This window comes from Narcine bancroftii, chromosome 11 (genome assembly GCF_036971445.1).
Source record: "Narcine bancroftii isolate sNarBan1 chromosome 11, sNarBan1.hap1, whole genome shotgun sequence".
NCBI classification, from domain to species: Eukaryota; Metazoa; Chordata; class Chondrichthyes; order Torpediniformes; family Narcinidae; genus Narcine; species Narcine bancroftii.
In genome coordinates, this window is record NC_091479.1 from 6,707,137 (window position 1) to 6,725,715 (window position 18,579).

Genomic DNA, 18,579 nt, shown 5'->3' on the forward strand with positions numbered 1-18,579 from the left:
CAAGTGAGGAGATGTTGAGTGTCCACGACAGGTCACTAGTTAAGTGAACTCCAAGGAACTTGGTGTCTCCACTCTCTCTACTAGAGTTGTTGATGTGTAGTGGTCATTCTTGGTCCTCCTATAGTCCACGATCATCTCCTTTGTCTTGTCCACATTGAGATGCAGGTAGTTACTCTCACATCATTTCATGAGATTTTCCACCTCTTCTCTGCAGTGCAACACTGCGCACTGGGATCTTCCTGGGTCCCCTTGGATTATGGCCACAGCCCTTTAGCCAGGAGAGGGCCAAGGGAGGTACAGTTATGTACAAACTTGGCTTGTTCTCCTGAGAAGAGAGAATAGTGAATTGAAGAGAAACTGTATCTGTTGGTTGGAAAAACAATGCGGGTGGCAGCAAAGAAAGAATAGCCTTTCGCATCTCTACTGGTTCTACTGATAAGATCCATCCATTTAGTCACTCTCCCTACTCTTTCTCCACAATGAGAAGATCAGACAAAAGATATATGGAACAAGCTGCCAGCTGTAGAGCCAGGTTCAAATGTGATGCTTAAATGACATTTGGACAAGTACGTGGATAGGAAAGGCTTGGAGGGACATGGGCCAAATGGAGGGATATGGGTCCAATGGAGGGATATGGGCCCAATGGAGGGATATGGGTCCAATGGAGGGATATGGGCCAAATGGAGGGATATGGATCAAATGGAGGGATATGGGCCCAATGGAGGGTTATGGGTCCAATGGAGGGATATGGGCCAAATGGAGGGATATGGGCCCAATGGAGGGTTATGGGTCAAATGGAAGGATATGGGCCCAATGGAGGGATATGGGTCAAATGGAGGAATATGAGCCAAATGGAGGGATATGGGCCAAATGGAGGGATATGGGCCAAATAGAGGGACATGAGCCAAATAGAGGGATATGCGAGAAATAGAACTTTTTAAAAATATTTTTATTGATTTTAATAATGAACATGTACCAAAAAAAGGTTCAATTCAACAAGATTACATAGACAGTTACACAAGCGTTCAGTATGACAAAAACATGCATGAATTGTAAATCATATCCATAATTCATATTCTAAATGATAATAACTTTATATTGGGGGAAAAACTAATAATACAAAGAGAGAGAAAAAAATACTAAAGGAGAGAAACTCAAACCCTTTGCCTAATGCGTTGCCAGATGCTAAACATGATTAGTATTAAAGGAAAAACGAAGGGAGAAATAAAAGTAAATCCAAAGAAACGTTGAGAGGATATGAGTTGGACAATTTAAGTAAAATTAAAAAGTGAGTCATAAATGACCCCCCCCCCCCACCCCCCACCACCAGCATCTGGAATCTTGTATCCGAATTATTAATTGAATAATGAGTCTTTTCCATATTCAAACAGGACCTGATGTCCCACAATCACTGGACAGGAGTAGGCGGGGCAGCATCCCTCCAATGAAGTAAAATCACTCGCCTCACCCGATGAGAGGCAAAATAAATCATTCAACTCAAGGCAAGTCGACATCCTGGCAGGTATGGACAAGTTCACCTGAAGGGCCTGTTTCCATTCAGGGTAACTCCACAACATGGCAGAAGGACAATCATTCTTTTGTCTGATACACACATGGATGTAATATCTGAGAGTGTGATGTACCATGGAATAGTCAAATTTTGTGCACCCCTATTTAAAGGATTGACTATTATACGCATACTTCTTTTGACCGCGGTAAGTGCCTGCGTGGTTCCAGGCTTCAGGGGCTCGAGTGGGCGGGCGGCTGAGGCAGTGGTCCATGGTCGGGGTGTCAGAAGCTCAGATGGGCAGGCAGCCAGAGCTTAGGCGAGAGTCCACATTTGGGCCACAGAAGCTCTAATGGGTGGGTGACCGAGGCCAGAAATAGGGGGGGAGTCCATTTTTACATGGTATTGACCATTCTATGAATCAATTAGAGGTTTTGTCATGGGCTTCCTGTTACCTCTGTGGACTGACACCGACAGCAGTGGAGAGTCCTTGTACACCAGCTGGGGATAGATCCTCACAGACCTTTCGAACTGTATGGATTTCAATGTCACTGACATTATCGATGAATGAGATTTATACCAAATATCCAACATTAGATAAGCGGAAACATTAAATTCCAAAATCTCTAACGCTGACCTCTTCACTCACAGTACCTAGAACTGTGCCAGACCAAGACACTTTCCATTTATTTCCACTCACAGATAACTCAGCAGATTTCAGATTTATTGTCAGAGTACATACACATCACATACAACCTTGAGATTCCTTTCTTTGCGGGCCAGGCAGAATTACCACTAACTGGTAGTGCAAACTACACAGTGTACACATGTAAACAGATAACAAATACAAACAAACCAACTGTGCAATACAGAGAATTTTAAAAATCAATGAAGTGCACAAGTACGAGTCCTTAAATGGGTCCCTGATTGAGTTTGTCGTTGAGGAGTCTGATGGTGGAGGGGGAGCAGCTGGTCCTGAACCTGGGGGTGCAAGTCTTGTGGCACCGATACCTCTTTTCTGATGGCAGCAGCGAGAACAGAGTGTGTGCTGGGTGGTGTGGATCCTTGATGATTGCTGCTGCTCTCCGATGGCAGTGTTCCCTGTAGATGTTCTCAATGGTGGGGAGGGTTTTGCCTGTTATGTCCTGGGCTGTGTCCATTACCTTTTGCAGGGCTCTGGTGTCCCCGTACCAGACCGTGATGCAGCTGGTCAGCACCCTTTCCACCACACATCGGTAGAAATTTCCCAGGGTTTCTGGTATCATACCAAACCTCCTCAAACTCCTGGGGAAGTAGAGGCTCTGACGTGCTTTCTTCATGATGCCATTGGTGTGTTGGGTCCAGAAAAGATCTTCCAAGAGAGTGACTCCTAAGAACTTAAAATTTGCAGATGAAACCATTCCCAATACCGTTATCAGAAAGGGGATGTCATGAACAGGATATCATAGAGATTATACAAGCACAGGCACTCGACTTGTTGCCCCCAAGGTAAATCGAGAGCAGACAGGCTCAGCTCACTCTGAGCCCACCAAAGCACACCCCCATCACCACTGCTTGAATGCGTTTGGCAATGTAACAGGTATGCATTAATAATTGCTGCACAATATTCCCATGCAAGCAGTTCGGGTTTCGTGACAGGAATGTCACCTTCAAGCAATGGATACTGTATTTGCATATATAAAAATGATCATTGCATTTCAAAAATAACTCACCATGGAAAGATTTCAATCCAACACAATAAACTATTATGGAAAAGCAAATTGAGCTATTAGAATGATTTTTGCCAGTGATTTTCTCGTGCTAGGGTCTGTAACAGTACTGATTTACCACAACTTACAAACAAATAAAGAACACACTCCCTCGTTTCTTTCAGTGAACCGTGGAGTCCAGAGTGGATACGGCGATACCAGAGGAGATCGGGATTCGTGTGCTGTGCACAGGGCGTAGCAGTGAAATCGATGGCAGCAGTTGTATTTAAGGTGTCAACGTCACGCCTGGACAGGTCGTTGGCCGTGGCATTTCATTTTCCTCGGAAGTGTCATCAACTGATATCAATTGTCAGATGGAGCCCAAGTGCCAAATCTCTCTGGGTGAGTAGAGATCTGTGTATGGATAAGAGGCTGGTGGTCTGTATAAATGGTGAAAGGTCGACCGTCCAATAAAAAGCAGAAATGTTTCACTGCGAGATAGATGGCTGAGTTCTCGACCAAACATACTGTACTTTATCTGAGCCGGTGACAGCTTGGCTGAAAAAAATATCAGAATATTCACAAGGTTTTTTTTTAACCTAATGGGAAACATGAAATGAGGCTGTTTGTGCATTCTTTCAAGATTGAGCAAATCATGGCTCTGCCCAGATTGGCAATGACAACCAGACTTTGTTCAAAACGTTCCAGACATCTTAACTAAATGTGAAGAGAGGGGATTAATCCGAGGACCCAACACCTCAATCAGCATCTGGGTGTCTCTGTAATTCCTTCTGGGAAACGTCTCAGGGTAGTTACCAAATGCAGATTGGGTGACTGCTGTGTTAAAGAGTACTAACTCGTCTTCAATAGCAATGGCTCTATCTTCCACTTAATTTCCCCCCCCCCCCCACTTCAACCCCTGTTAAAGTGGTCCTGAGATTGTGTGATAAATAAACATGAATACAGTTGCACAAACAGATTTTTAATCACTTTGCAAGTGTGAGAACTCCGTTACAGCAAGAAGTACGGTCACAAGCAGCTAGTCTCACTACAAGAGAGTCCGTCACGTAGCTCACAGATTACAGAGAAAAACTTTAAATTTTCAGAATATCTCCATATAGGTTTCTTAGAATTCTCTTGGGATTCGTTAATCAGGGTTATGTCCCTTATACAATGGAGTCTTTTACTGGCTTAGCCAAATATGGAGCTGTTGTTCTTCTTCAACCTTGCTTGCTGAATGAACAAAACCTACCATGGAACGATCCTCTGCTACATTATTTTGGTCACTACCAGTACTTGAAAACTATATTCTCACTCTGACCACCCCCACTTGTCTTCATTCTACATCAACACTTCATGTAGCTAAAGGTAACATCACCTCCTCTTTCAATTAGAATCTTCCGACCTCTGGACAACTTTGGCCAACAATACCAGATCCAAACCTCCATCCCCACATTTCAGTCACAAGGGGAGGGAATGATTCTTTATTCTGCCAAACCTTTCCCTGCTTCTTTTCTTTTTCCCTTGTCAGAGTTCAACAAGAAAGAGTGTGAACAGTGGAGTCGAGCGCACCGGAAGATCAGAGAACACTGTTCCAGCAGGTTGAACTTACACAACTGAACTTGAATTAAATGTGCTGGGGAAACTCAGCAGGTTGTGAAGCAACCTCAGGAAGTAAAGGGTGATCGTTTCAGGCCTGGGCCCTTCACTCTGTACGTTAATGCCTGTCTTCACCCCTTTCTGTTATTTCATTTTTTTTTTTAAATTTGGACATGCGGCACAGTAACAGACCCTTTTTCGGCCCACGAGCTTATCCAATTGATAGGTCCATTTTAAAGGGTAGAAGGAAACTGAGCCCCTGGGGAAAACCCACAGGGAGAACGTACAAACCACTTACAGACAGCGGCAGATCTTTCCACCAGATCAGACACCATCCTTCTCTTCTTCTCCCTCTCCCTTTGTCTGTAGATTCAAAGAAGCATGGCCTCATGGTTTGTAGACACAGGCAACTTGTCCATTGAATCCTTTAGACTGCCAAACACACATTTACAAGGACTTTACACAGTTCCCATTTAATTGCTCCCATGTTCCCACCATCTGCCCCAGATTCACTTACACACAAGAACAAATTATATAGGTTGATCAAGCCGGACATCTCTGTGATGTGGAAGGAAACCAGAGAAGCTGGAGGCAGAGGTAAGGATAAACCCAGATCGCTGGAATTGTGAGGCACAGTCTTACCACCCACCCGCCAGTACCTCTCATTACATCTCCAAATCTTTCCAGTTCTGATCAAATGTTACCTGGTTGTCTACACAGATGAGTCAATAAGTCAAGTCAAGTTTGTTGTCATCTGATGCACAAGTACTACCTGACGAAACAGCGCTCTCCGGTCCCCGGTGCAAAACACGCAGACACACAACCCAACATAACACACGTACAGACAAACAATACATATGCAGGACAAGTATTTCATCTATACAAATAAATAAATTTATAGTGTTTCAAGGATACGAGAGTCCTGGATGGTTTGTGTGAGTAGTTCCTTTGGTCGTTCAGCATCTCACTGCCCGTGGGAAGCAGCTGTTCCTCAGCCTGGTCGTGCTGGCTCTGATCCTCCTGGATCTCTTATTCAACGGGAACAGCTGAACTTGCCTGGTTGAGTAATTCGACTGTTTTCTCTATTACCGACTTCTCAGGATTTTTTTTCTGTATTTTCTGAAAAAAATGTGCAAATTATATTTAAAAAATTTTAAAATAATTTTGTAACTTTTCATTGCTTTAACTTTGTTTGAACTGAATCCTTCATGATCTGCTGCAGAGCTTGGACAAGTCAATCCAATGAGTACTGGCAGGAAAACATTCTGATGTTTGCCTGCGTTGGAATAAATTTACCTTTGATTAAAAGTGATGCAGATATATCTCAGAGAAATGTTGCACAAAAGAGTTATGAGAATTCTCTGATGGCCTGTTCTAAGCTCAAGACTTCCAATGCACCGCAAACATATCTATACCCCGCAGCGCACACACTTTGTTTGTTGAATGTCAAAAGAGACTTGAAATTAGGTTTCAAACTGTCACAAACATCAATTCTCCAAATCCTGCTGTTCTAAGTTTTAATGCGCAGTTAACGTAGAGAAGTCAAGGTGGGTATGCTTTTGGCATTAATTGTCATTACTTCATGAATTCAACAGTAGAATTTATATGCACACTCCATCTGCAAATCCCTGGGTAAGTGTTAAGGATTCAGTCACAGGCTCAACCATTGTAGCCGGCTTTGATGGAACTGGAACAACTCACCTAATGTGAATTGAAGCTTTTTCTTTTCGTGTACAGCGCAGTAGAAGCTGATTTTGGCCATTTAAACCCGTGCTGTTCAATTACACCCAAATTGGGGCAGCACAGTTCGTGTAGTGGTTAGTGCCACGCTGTCACAGCACCAGCGACCCAGGAGTTTATGTGTTCTCCCCGTCGGCGTGGATTTTCCCTGGGTGCTCCAGTTTCCTGCCACCATTCAAAATTGTGCTGGGGTGAGAGGGTTGTAGATCGATTGGGTGTTATTGGGCTGAAAGAGCCTATTGCCGTGCTATATGCCTAAATATAAAAATTAAAATTAATCTATACTTTGTAGGGTGGGAGGAAACCAGAGCACCCAGAGGGAACCCATGGGAGAAAGCATAAACTCCTTACAGACCACGGGGGATTCGAACACAGGGTCACCGGCAGTGTCACAGTGTTGCGCTAACCATTGCCTCCCAAGGTAAAACTATCCAAAAAACTTCTACGAGTTACAGAGATCTAAGTAAGTTTTTAATTTTATGCTGTGCCATAATTACTGTTTTTCAATCTATCTTGGTAAAAAAGATATCTTTTATGGTCTTGCATCATTATTTTATTTAATGAATATTTCAAAATAATGTGCTTACTGAAACAAGAAGTAAGAATTTAATTGGTAATTCAGATTTTCCATAAATCATTAAATTTATGTTCAAGTTTTTATTAAGCCTTTTGTATAATATTTAATAGGTTAATTAGAAATTGCTTTCTGGTAAATGTCTGCAGCATTTTTTTAACATGATCATCAGCTCAGGCAACTTGGTGACGTTTCAGCTGCTGGAGGGAAGAGATTCTTTCCAGCCTTCCGGGGGGGGGGGGGGCGGGGGGGGGGGGTCAACGAATCATTTCAGTTGACAGACTGAAATTATAAAAAATTTTTCTATGCAGTCGGTAGGAGAGACCTATGGAAGAAACCAACTAAACTTGACTGCTTCACAGCGAAGGGGGTTGAGGAGAGTCCAATGGCAGCCATAGCCACAAAAAAAGGGTGAGATTTGGCTGCTTTAGGACAAGAAAGGACACAAATAAAAATGACAAGGCACTGGAGGGCTTGAGTTTTGGGAGAGGCTGATAAGCTGGGACTTTATCCCTGAAGTGTAGGAGGTGACATTGCAGAGGTATAGATATAAGGTGAGGGGAAAAACCTTAAAAAGGGACCTGAGGAAGACCCTTTTTGGTGGACATATGGAACGAGTTGCCAGAGGAAGGAGTGTGGTAGCATTTAGGGATGTATTCAACATTGACTTTTCTGGTAGTGGATGATGCTTCTCCGACAGGAGGCCGGTGACGAGTGGTGGGCCTCAGGGACCTATTGTTATTTGTCATCTAGATCAATGATCTGGATGATAATTTTATCAATTGGATCAGCAAGTTCACAGAGGCATTGTGGACAGCGAGGAAGACTTTTAAAGCTCACAGAGGGATCTGGATCAGATAGAAAAAAGGGCTGAAAAATGGCAGATGGAATTTAATGCAGACAAGTGTGAGGTGTTGCATTTTGGAAGGACAAACCAAAAAAGGACATACACAGTAAATGGTAGGGCCTTGAGGAGTGTGTGGAACAGAGAGATCTGGGAATGCAGATACATAATTCCTTGAAAGTGACATCACAGGTTGTAAAGAGAGCTTTTGGCATATTGACCTTCGTAAATCAAAGTATTGAGTATAGGAGTTGGGCTGTTATGGTAAAGTTGTATAAGACACTGGTGAGACAACATTTGGAGTATTGTGTGCAGTTTTGGTCACCTAACTACAGGAATATATCAATAAGATAGAAAGAGTAGAGAGATTATTTACTAGGATGTTGCCCGGACTTCAGGAACTAAGTTACAGGGAAAGGTTAACAGGTTAGGACTTTATTCCCTGGAGTGTAGAAGAACAAGGAGAGGTTTGATAGAGGTATTTAAAATTATGAGGGTTAAAGACAGAGTAAATGCAGATAGGTTTTTTCCACTGAAATTAGGTGAGATACAAACCAGAGGACATGGATTCATGGTGAACGGGGAAAAGTTTAGGGAAAACATTCAGGGGAACCTCTTCACACAGAGAATGGTGGGAGTGTGGAATGAGCTGCCAGCTGAGGTGGTGAATGCAGGCTCAATTTTAACATTTAAGTAGATTTTGTACATGGATGGGAGGGGTGTGGAAGTCTACTGGGTACAGGTCAGTGGGACTAGGCAGAATAATGATTTGGCCCAGACTAGAAGGGCCAAAGGGTCTGTTTCTCTCCTGTAATATTCTATGGTTCTATGGTGCAGAGGGTTATGGGCTGAATTCAAAGGATGATTCAAGTAAGCAACATGGCCAGTGTTGAGGAGATGGGCCAGAAGGCCTGTACCACTCGATATGGCCTTGGTTTAAAAAAATGATTTTTTTTGTTTGCAGGAAACAAAATGTCTTTGATTATTTGAAATGCACACCAGCACCGGAAGGGAGCACGATGAATGAATTTAAATATCAAAATCTTTCCACTCTGCTCGAGAGCATGGTTTTAAGCCAGAGAGAAAATGTTTAATTAGGTTCCATCTGTCACTAATCCAATTGTGGTTGCTGTCAAGATTTGCATACAGCGTGGCCAAGGTGCAGCTCTGACCAAATGGTACAGTCTTGCAATTGGATTTGAAATCTCACATGCTTAATGCATGAATTTTTGACATATGAACGATTCTTCACTCCAAGATCTGATTTGGTTTTGATGAGAAAGCACAACGTCCTTAATACAGTGTTTGCTCCTGAGATCAACAGAAGGTTGGTGCTTATTGACATTTTCCTATCTGGATAAACTGCTGATATAGAGACAGTTTGAACACACTCAGGTAAGTCAATGCAAATCAAGATATTGCTCAATTAAATGCCACGTGCATTTTTAGTGCCTTCAGCACAGTAAAAAATGTTGCAGATTGATGGAAGCAATACCCTACAAACACTGACCCAGGTGGAGAAATGATCTCAAAATGCAGTAAAACCTCTGGTCTCAGGCACCAGTGGGGATTGGTAGATGCCACCTAAGTATATTTTCCAGTTGATTAAGACTTCCTCTTACAATGCCAAATTCATACATTAGGAATAAACAGTTTAAAAGACAAAAATACTGCCCTGTACTTATCCTGAACAAACTCCACTTGCATGAATATATAAACCTTAAAACATTTGACTTTATTTTCACTCATATCCTTTGAAAACATTTAACCGTCATTGCATCTGCAGGTTCCTCCCCCTCCACGGAGCCGCCTGAAAGACGAACAATAATGTTATAGATAATTCTTTTCCCTGCCCCACCCCCATGACTCTTACTGAGAAGGGATAAGGAGACACGTTAAGAAAGTCGTCCCAACAGTGAGCGGCATCAACTAGCTCTTCATCTGGACGATGCCATCGCTGCTTCACACAACTTTATTCAAACACCTGCTATGAGCAAAGTCCAATCAAGGCTCTCCCTCCGCTGGCTGAATATTTGCTCCCATCTTCACCAGAGTTACATGTTACTGCAGAGAACATTTATTTTTACAATACTATAAACAAGTATTTTATTCTTAATTATCTTCATTTTTTTTTAATTCTTGGATGTTTTTTGCCGATTGTCTGAATTCCGGATTCATGGGGTTTTACTGAATATGCTTGAAGCTTTAAGCAAAGCAAAAAGGCAAAGAACTTGGGAGAATCTCAAAGAGAGGAAGAACAGTTTACGGAAGGATTTCCAGATGTTTGGATCCAGCTCTTAGATGACAGCAGAGCTTCCACTGAAGGAATGATGAATTCCCTTTTGAGAAGAGATAATCGGGTGAACAGTGACTGCACAGGAGAGAAATGGAGCATTCGGGATGCCACTGAGTCCATAGGTTGATTGGACACAGAACCCCACCATGAACTAGATGAGGAACTCACTGCCTTGCACCTCCCTTCCCACCTGTGGCAGAATCTGTTCTCACCCATCTCCTCTGAATCACAGAACTACAGTGGAATCAAGTCGATCTTGATCCTAAGAGAGAACCAAGGAGAAGGGAAAGGGGCTGCTATCAAGGATCTGCAAGGAAATGCAAACGCAGGGTTAGGGGCAGGTTGTAAGGGAAGTGCAAACTGCAGATAGCAGTTGAGCTGTGGAAGAATTTAACCACAAAGATCAGTGAGGTAAAGAATCACTAGATAGAAGCTAAGCACACAGTATAGTAACAGGTGTGGCCTAAACTCCACTTCTGAAGCCTAAGAATTATTTCTATGCACCGCATATCATTTTGACTTTTAAAAGTTTGTAAAGGTCTCCATTTGGGGCGGGGTGATTAGTGCAATGTCTTTACAGTGCCAACGATTGGTTCAAATCCTGAGCTATCTGTAAGGAGCTTCTACATTCTCCCCGTGTCTGCGTGGGTTTTCCCTGGGGGCTCTGGTTTCCTCCCATCGTTCGAAATGTACTGGAGGTTGGAGGTTAATTGGGTGAAATTGGGTGCTATGGGCTTGTAGGCCAGAAGGGCCTGTTACCATGCTGTATGTCAAGAAATAAAATTTAAATTTGAGAAATCGGTGGAGAGAATAACCAAAAATGGGAGAAGCCACATTTTCGGGAATAACAGTATTTCTTTTAGAGCAATTTTATGAATTAACATATCAATTGCTACAACGACAGAGTGAAGATCTGAAGAGAAAGATAATTTAACAGGATTATCATGAAAGAAATCTGAGGTAAAATTCAATTGTAACAACTCCAAGATGGTTCTTATTCCTTGAATTTTAAAGGTCAGTGAAGGCTTCCTGTTTCTTTTACTGGGGATATGAATTCTTGAAACTCAACCTATTATCTTCCAAGTTATTTATATTACATCGTAAAATAAATTTAATAACTTGCTGAGAAGTTAAAATTAAAATCAAGGATGCTGCCCCGCCTACTCCTGTCCAGTGATTGTGGGACATCAGGTCCTGTTTGAATATGGATAAGATTCATTATTCAATTAATAATTCAGATTCAAGATTCCAGATGCTGTGGGGTCACTTATGACTCACCGCTTAATTTTACTCCAAAGTAATTAAATTCTCCGACTTGTATCTTCTCCACATTTCTTTTGATTTATTTATTTTATCTACCTTCGTTTTTCTTTTAATACTAATCATGTTTAGGATCTGGCAACGCATGAGGCAAAGGGTTTGAGTTTCTCTCCTTTACTATTTTCTTCTCTCTCTTTTATTCGAGTTTTTTCCCCAATATAAAGTTATATATCATTTAGAATATGAATTATGGATATGATTTACAATTCATGCATGTTTTTGTCATACTGAACGCCTTATTACGTTTGTGTAACTGTCCATATCATCTTGTTGAATTGATCCTTCTTTATTAAAATCAATAAAAATATTTTAAGGAGGAAGTAAAAATCCATACATTTGCAGATTGTTTTTAACCCTGTCCCTGAAGGGTGTCTCTCCTCCCCAGGGTACAGTCCCTGAAGGATGTCTCTCCCCAGGATACAGTCCCTGAGGGGGTTTCTCTCCCCAGGATACAGTCCCTGAGGGGTGTCTCTACCCTGGGTGCAGTCCCTTCAGGGCTGACTGTCCCCGGGATAAAGTCTCTGAGGGGGTGGCTGTCCCAGCGTACAGACCTTGAAGGGGTGACTGTCCCTGGGGTACAGTCCCTGAGGGGGTGACTCTCCTTGGGGTACAGTCCCTGAGGGGGTGACTCTCCTTGGGTACAGACCCTGAGGAGGTGACTCTGCCCAGGGTACAGACCCTGAGGGGTTGACTCTCCTTGGGTACAGACCCTGAGGGGGTGACTCTCCATGGGGCACAGACCCTGAGGGGATGTCTCTCCTTGGGGAATAGTCCCTGAGGCGGGGACTCACTGGATGGCATTGTTTCTTGGTTGTGGGTCTCCCTGGGGACATCCTCCTGAATATAAACTCTTTTAGTTGCTGTGGTGACTGCTTCAGGGAGTCGAGGAATTGTATGCACTCATTGATTTACCTGGTAATGCAACCTCCCCTATACCTCTCACTCACCCAATCCAAGGAACTAGAACTACAGAACATTACTGCACATAAACAGGCCATTCAGCCCTTCTAGTCTGTCCAAACTATTATTCTGTCTCATTCCACCGACCCACACACAGCCCATAGTCCTCCATACCCCTCCCATCCATGCACACCTTCTGAAATGTTAAAATTGAGCCTGCATTCACCACTTCAGATGGCCCCTCATTCTACACTCCCACCACTCTTTGTGTGAAGAAGTTCCCTCTCATGTTCCCCCTAAACTTTTTCCCTTTCACCCTTAACCCATGTCCTCTGGCTTGAACCTCACTGACCCTCAGTAAAAAAAGATATTTACTTTGTCTAGCCTCCTCATAATATCAAATCTCCCCTCATTCTTCTGGAAGCAAAGCCTGAACTGAATTAACCCTCCTCCAGCAACACCTTTGTAAATTAATATCTCATTCATATCCTTTCTGTATTTGGTGACCAAAACTGTACACAATACTCCTCCACAATTTGACCTCACCAATGATATTCTCAACTTCACCATAACATCCCAACTCCAGTACCAATACTTTGATTTATGAAGGTCCATATGTCAGAAACTCTCTTTACAACCCTGTCTACCTGTGATGTCACTTCCAGAGGAATTATGTATCTGTTTTCCCAGATCCCTCTGTTCTACCCCACTCCTCAGTTCCCAACCATTTACCATGTATGTCCTACCTTTGTCTATCTTCCAAAGTTCAAAACCTCCCACTTGTCTGCATTAAATTCCATCTGCCATTTTTCAGCCCATGTTTCCAGCTGGTCTAGATCCCTCTGCAAGCTTTGAAAACCTTCCTCACTGTCCACAACGCCTCCAATCTTAGTGTCATCTGCAAACTTGCTGATCCAATTGACCACATGATCATGCAGATCATTGATTTAGATGACAAACAACAATGGTCCCAGCACCGATCACTGAGGCACAGCACTAGTCACAGGCTCCAGTCTGAGAACCAATCGTCCACCACCACTCTCTGGCTTCTTCTGTCTAGCCAATGTCTAAGCTAATTTACAACTTTGCCATGAACACCAAGTGACTGAACATTCCTGTCAAACCTCCCTTGGGGGACCTTGTTAAAGGCCTTATTAGTTCATGTAGACTGTGAGACCTGCTGAGTTCCTCTATGTTTTTGTGTTTTCACACAGACCACATCCACAGTCTTTCCTTCATAATTTTTCCTGGTAACCTCCTCAAAAAACTGAGATTGGTTAAGCCTGATCTACCATGCACAAAGCCACACTGGCTATCCCTAATCAGTCCCTGACTATCCAAATACTTGTATATCCCATCTCTTGTAACATCTTCCAATAACTTATCCACAACTGACATCAGGTTCACCGGCCTATAATTAATTCAACACAGAATAGTGACTGAACTTGGAAAACAACCCAGTTCTGCACTGAATTTTTCATTCCATTCATTCCTGGATGGCTTGGCTTATTCATACATTCAGAACCTTTGGGTGTTGATGAAAAAGACTCATATAGCAGGTCAAAGAGTGTCTGTTAAATAGCAAAAGACAAAGATATAGAACCAACATCGGGCTTCAGCCCTTCATCAACGTATGAGCAACTTTTCAGCAGGCGTTTGAACAAAGTGGTGGGGGTGAGGGGCAGGGGGAGGAGCCATAGTCCCACAGGCAGGAGGTAATAGGTGGATGGGGAGGGGGGGATGGCTCTGTGAATGGAGAGAGAAGGGGGTGGAGAGCTGCAGGAGAGAACACAGAGGGACGGGAAAGGGAGGGAGAACAGGGAGTGGGATGGCAGAAGTCGATGTTAATGCTGTCTGGTTGGAGAGTGGCACAGTCGGATTGTTAGGTGCTGCTCCTCCAATTTACGGGTGGCCTGGGTTTGACAGTTCAAGGAGCCATGGGCAGACATGTAGCTTAATTGTTGACTCAATATGGTAGAAGGGAGCGGTGGGGGGTGCAGGTCAACTCAAAACGGGGATCACAAGTACAAAAGCATCATTAGCGAAAGATACAGTGAATCCAGACAGTGGCACAAAGTGGATGCCACCATGGGGAGTCAAGGAACAAAGACTCAGCAGTTCAGACACTCAGACCCACAGTGTCTGGGAATCCACTGTTCAAACAGAAGAGAACCAGAATTTATTGTCATGAACATGTCACAAATTTGTTGTTTTGTGGCAGCCTCACAGAGCAAACATTTATATAAACACCTCACAAAATAAATAAAAATCGTGCAAGAAAAGGTCAATGTGAGGCAATGTCTGTGGCTCATTCAGGAATCTGATGGTGGAGAGGGAAGAAGCCGTCCTTGTGTCGCTGAGAGTTCATCTTCAGGCTCCCCCGTCCCAGTGGTAGCAGTGTAATGAGGGTATGGCCTGGGTGGTGCTGGCGGGGGGGGGGGGGTCCTTGAAGACGCCGCCTCTTATAAATGCCCTCGATGTCGCAGGCCGAGTTAACCATCCTCTGGAGATTTTTCTGTCCTGAGTATTGGCATCTCCATACCACAACCAGCCAGAATGCTCTCCACAGTACACCTGTGAAGTCTTCGAGTGTCTTTGGTGACATATTCACAAAGTATAGCCATTGGCGAGCCTTCTTCATGAATGCATTAACATGGAGACTCCAGTACAGATCCTTGGAGATGTTGACACCCAGGAATTTGAAATTCTTGATCTCTCCACTGCTGAGCCCTCATTGAGGACTTTATTCCCTGGAGTATAGAAGAATGAGGGGAAATTTGATCGAGGTATTTAAAATGATGAGGGGAATAGACAGAGTAAATGTAGATCGGCGTTTTCCATTGAGAGTAGGTAAGATACAAATCAAAGGACATGGGTTAAGAGTGAAAGGGGAAAAGTTTGGGGGAACTTTAGTGGGATCTTCTTCACATAGAGTGTGGAATGAGCTGCAAGTTGAAGTGGTGAATGTGAGATCAATTTTAACATTCAAGAAAAATTTGGACAGGCACATGGATGGGAGGGGTGTGAAGGGCTAGGGACTGGGTGCAGGTCAGTGGGACTTGGCAGAATGATAGTTTGGCACAGACTAGAAGGGCTGAAGGCCCTGTTTCTGTGCTGGAATGCTCTATGGTTCTATCAATTGCTTTGCCTACGATTTTGCAGGAGATTCTGCATGCCAGATTTATGGGAATTGGCAGAAGGGTTAGAGGAGAGGTTGGAACAGTCTTACATCCATGAATTGGTCTGAAAGTTCAATCAGTTACAGGGGAGCCTTGCAGCTGCGAGACTGAAGGTGAGAAGTTCCCATGGAGCATTCACTTTGTCACGGGGATTAGCTGAAAAAGTTCAGTTAGTCTGAACAATTTATTTCTGTGCTGAAAGGATCCAAGACTTCCCCACAGCATCCTCGTGTTGGCTGCGGCAAGCCTCAGTGCGTCCTTCACAGTGCGTTCCTGCAGCCTGGAATATGCCAGTCATTCCCTCACTGACATCTCACTGCACTGGAAGACCAACAAGCTTCAGGCAGACCTCAGGGAGCCTTCTACTGGTAATCATCCAACAGCTCCATGTGTGTCCCCAGGAATAGCCAGTATCTTCACTCTTCATTGAGCATCCTCGTTGGCATGTTGACTGCTGCTCTTCAGTTAGTTAAAGGTGGTGACACTCTTCATTGAGCATCCTCGTTGGCATGTTGACTCCTGCTCTTCGGTTAGTTGAAGGTGGTGACACTCTTCATTGAGCATCCTTGTTGGCATGTTGAGTCCTGCTCTTCGGTTAGTTGAAGGTGGAGACATTCTTCATTGAGCATCCTCATTGGCATGTTGACTCCAGCTCTTCGGTTAGTTGAAGGTGGTGACACTCTTCATTGAGCATCCTTGTTGGCATGTTGAGTCCTGCTCTTCGGTTAGTTGAAGGTGGTGACACTCTTCATTGAGCATCCTTGTTGGCATGTTGAGTCCTGCTCTTCGGTTAGTTGAAGGTGGAGACACTCTTCATTGAGCATCCTCGTTGGCATGTTGACTCCAGCTCTTCGGTTAGTTGAAGGTGGTGACACTCTTCGTACCATTCAACTTCACTCCAGCCAAGTTCTAGCACAACTCAGGGAGCAGCAGCTTGAAAAAATCTACACTGATTCCGTCTGCACAAGATCTACCCTTTTGCAAACTTGATCCACACATTTTGGTTGCGCTGCCTGATCAATGGAAATTGGATTCCATAAACAACCTAACCTCAACCATCATCTGAGATGGCCGACAGAGGGCATTAATGCCAAAACCAAGCCTGTTGCCTGCTTTGACAAACACAGTATGGTACTATACCAGGGGTGGCCAAACTTGCTCAATGCAGAACCACATACGATGAAGCCCAGATGTTTGAGAACTGCCAGACATGAAAAAATATTACATACATGTTTTTACTCTTACTTTCACATTTTGTTACAAACATGTGGTGAGGTGTAATTACACCACTGGGTCACCAGGGGTCATCCCGGTGACCTTGTCTATAAAGCAGTCCAGAGCTACAGTCTAGCCTTCCAGGTTCATCTTGCAGAGAGACGAGACCTCTTAGTGTACATATTAGTTTATTAAAGCTATCTTATACTCGCACTGCTGGTGTGGTTATTGTCAGTACAATTTAATAAACTAATATCATAGCTACTAGGATGGAAGCTGCTTCTGCTCCAACACACTTTCCCGACCACCTGGAGACTCTTCCTGAGGAATGGAATCCGGGGACGACCAGCACTCATGTGCATCCGAGGACAGAGGCGGCGAGGGACAGCTGTACTAGAATCATGGTGGAACGCGGGGAAGACCACAGAAGTATGATAGGGCAGGTAAGAAATGGCCAAGAGCCCTGCCTGTCTGTTGGTTCGCCGGTACAGGCACCGCCAACCCTAAACCCCAGTCCGATCAGAAAGGAGCTACTACAAGCGCAGGTGGAAGGATCTCCACAAGTCGTGCTCCCGATCGTCACGTATGTGCAGAATTCCCGACCACTCCAGAGCCAGGGAAAGCAGACACCGCTACCATCACTCCCCCCCAGCAGCAGTTTCCCCAGTATCACAGAGAGCTGATGCTTCCGCTGGGATCCCCCCCACCAAGCCCGCTGCAAATGTCCCCAAGCCAGAGACTCAGCCAACAGCCCAAAACACCTAGGATACTCCTCCAGCAGACACAAGCCCCACAGAGGCTCTACCAGCAGCATCCAATACCCCAGGGTCCGCCCTTGCTTCACCAAAGGGATCAGAGACTGCGGCTTAGCCACGTGCTGCGACCAGACAGGCTGGAGCTCGACCCCAGAAATCCCGGAGCCGGCACGCACTTTAGCTGCTGGCAGAGATGCTTTCTGAATTACATGGAGGGTGCTGAGGCATCTGATAAAGAGCTATTAATTCTGCTGTTAGGGCAGCTGGGAGACCACCCTTACTCCCTTATACAGGATGCCAGATCCTACCAAGAGGCAATGAGCACTTTACAGAGGCTTTACTGTAAGGGGCATCGGGAACTCCACTCCCAGTACAGGGTCATGACCAGGTCTCAACAAGTAGGGGAGCCTACCAGAGACTTTATACTCTCTCTGAAAGACCTGGCGAGAGGCTGCAACTTTAAAGTAGTATCATCCCAGGAGTATGCGGAGGACCTTATTAGGGACAGAATTGTTACGGGCATACGATCCACTGAGACGAGACATCGATTGCTGGAGAAAGGAATGGTGGGGCTAGATGAGGCAGAGACTATTGCAGAAGCTTTAGAAAGCACCAGGAAAGAATTGGAGGAGTACTCACAGGACCCTGGGGCTGGGACAAACATCACACTGCTGGACTCTCTCGCCCCACGAAAAGAAAAGTATGCTGCCTCACAGGAATTCACAGCAGTAGCAACACACCTTGAGGGTCCAAAGAGCTTTTTCTGTGGACAAAGAAAGCACCCCAGAGCCCTCTGCCCTGCCAGACAAAATGTCTGTTCCAACTGTGGAAAACGTGGACATTATGCAAAAGTCTGCAGAAGTCCCAAGGCCACGGCCAAGGCCCATTCTCATGCTAATGAGAGGCGGAAAAGCTCTTCTTTCTCAGCAGACAAACAGAAGAGGAAGAATGCCATGTGCAGC

General features: G+C 44.3%; 1 long non-coding RNA gene across 1 annotated transcript in view; it reads right to left on the minus strand.

The window, feature by feature from the left end:
• Positions 1 to 4,703: 4,703 nt before the first annotated feature.
• Positions 4,704 to 18,579, minus strand: part of LOC138746300 (uncharacterized) — a 67,547-nt gene continuing 53,671 nt past the window's right edge. The window contains exons 4-5 of the long non-coding RNA XR_011346851.1: positions 5,710 to 5,913; positions 4,704 to 5,379 (exon numbers count right to left, since the gene is read on the minus strand). This is a non-coding gene — a long non-coding RNA (uncharacterized lncRNA). The remainder of the gene's footprint in view (positions 5,380 to 5,709; positions 5,914 to 18,579) is intronic.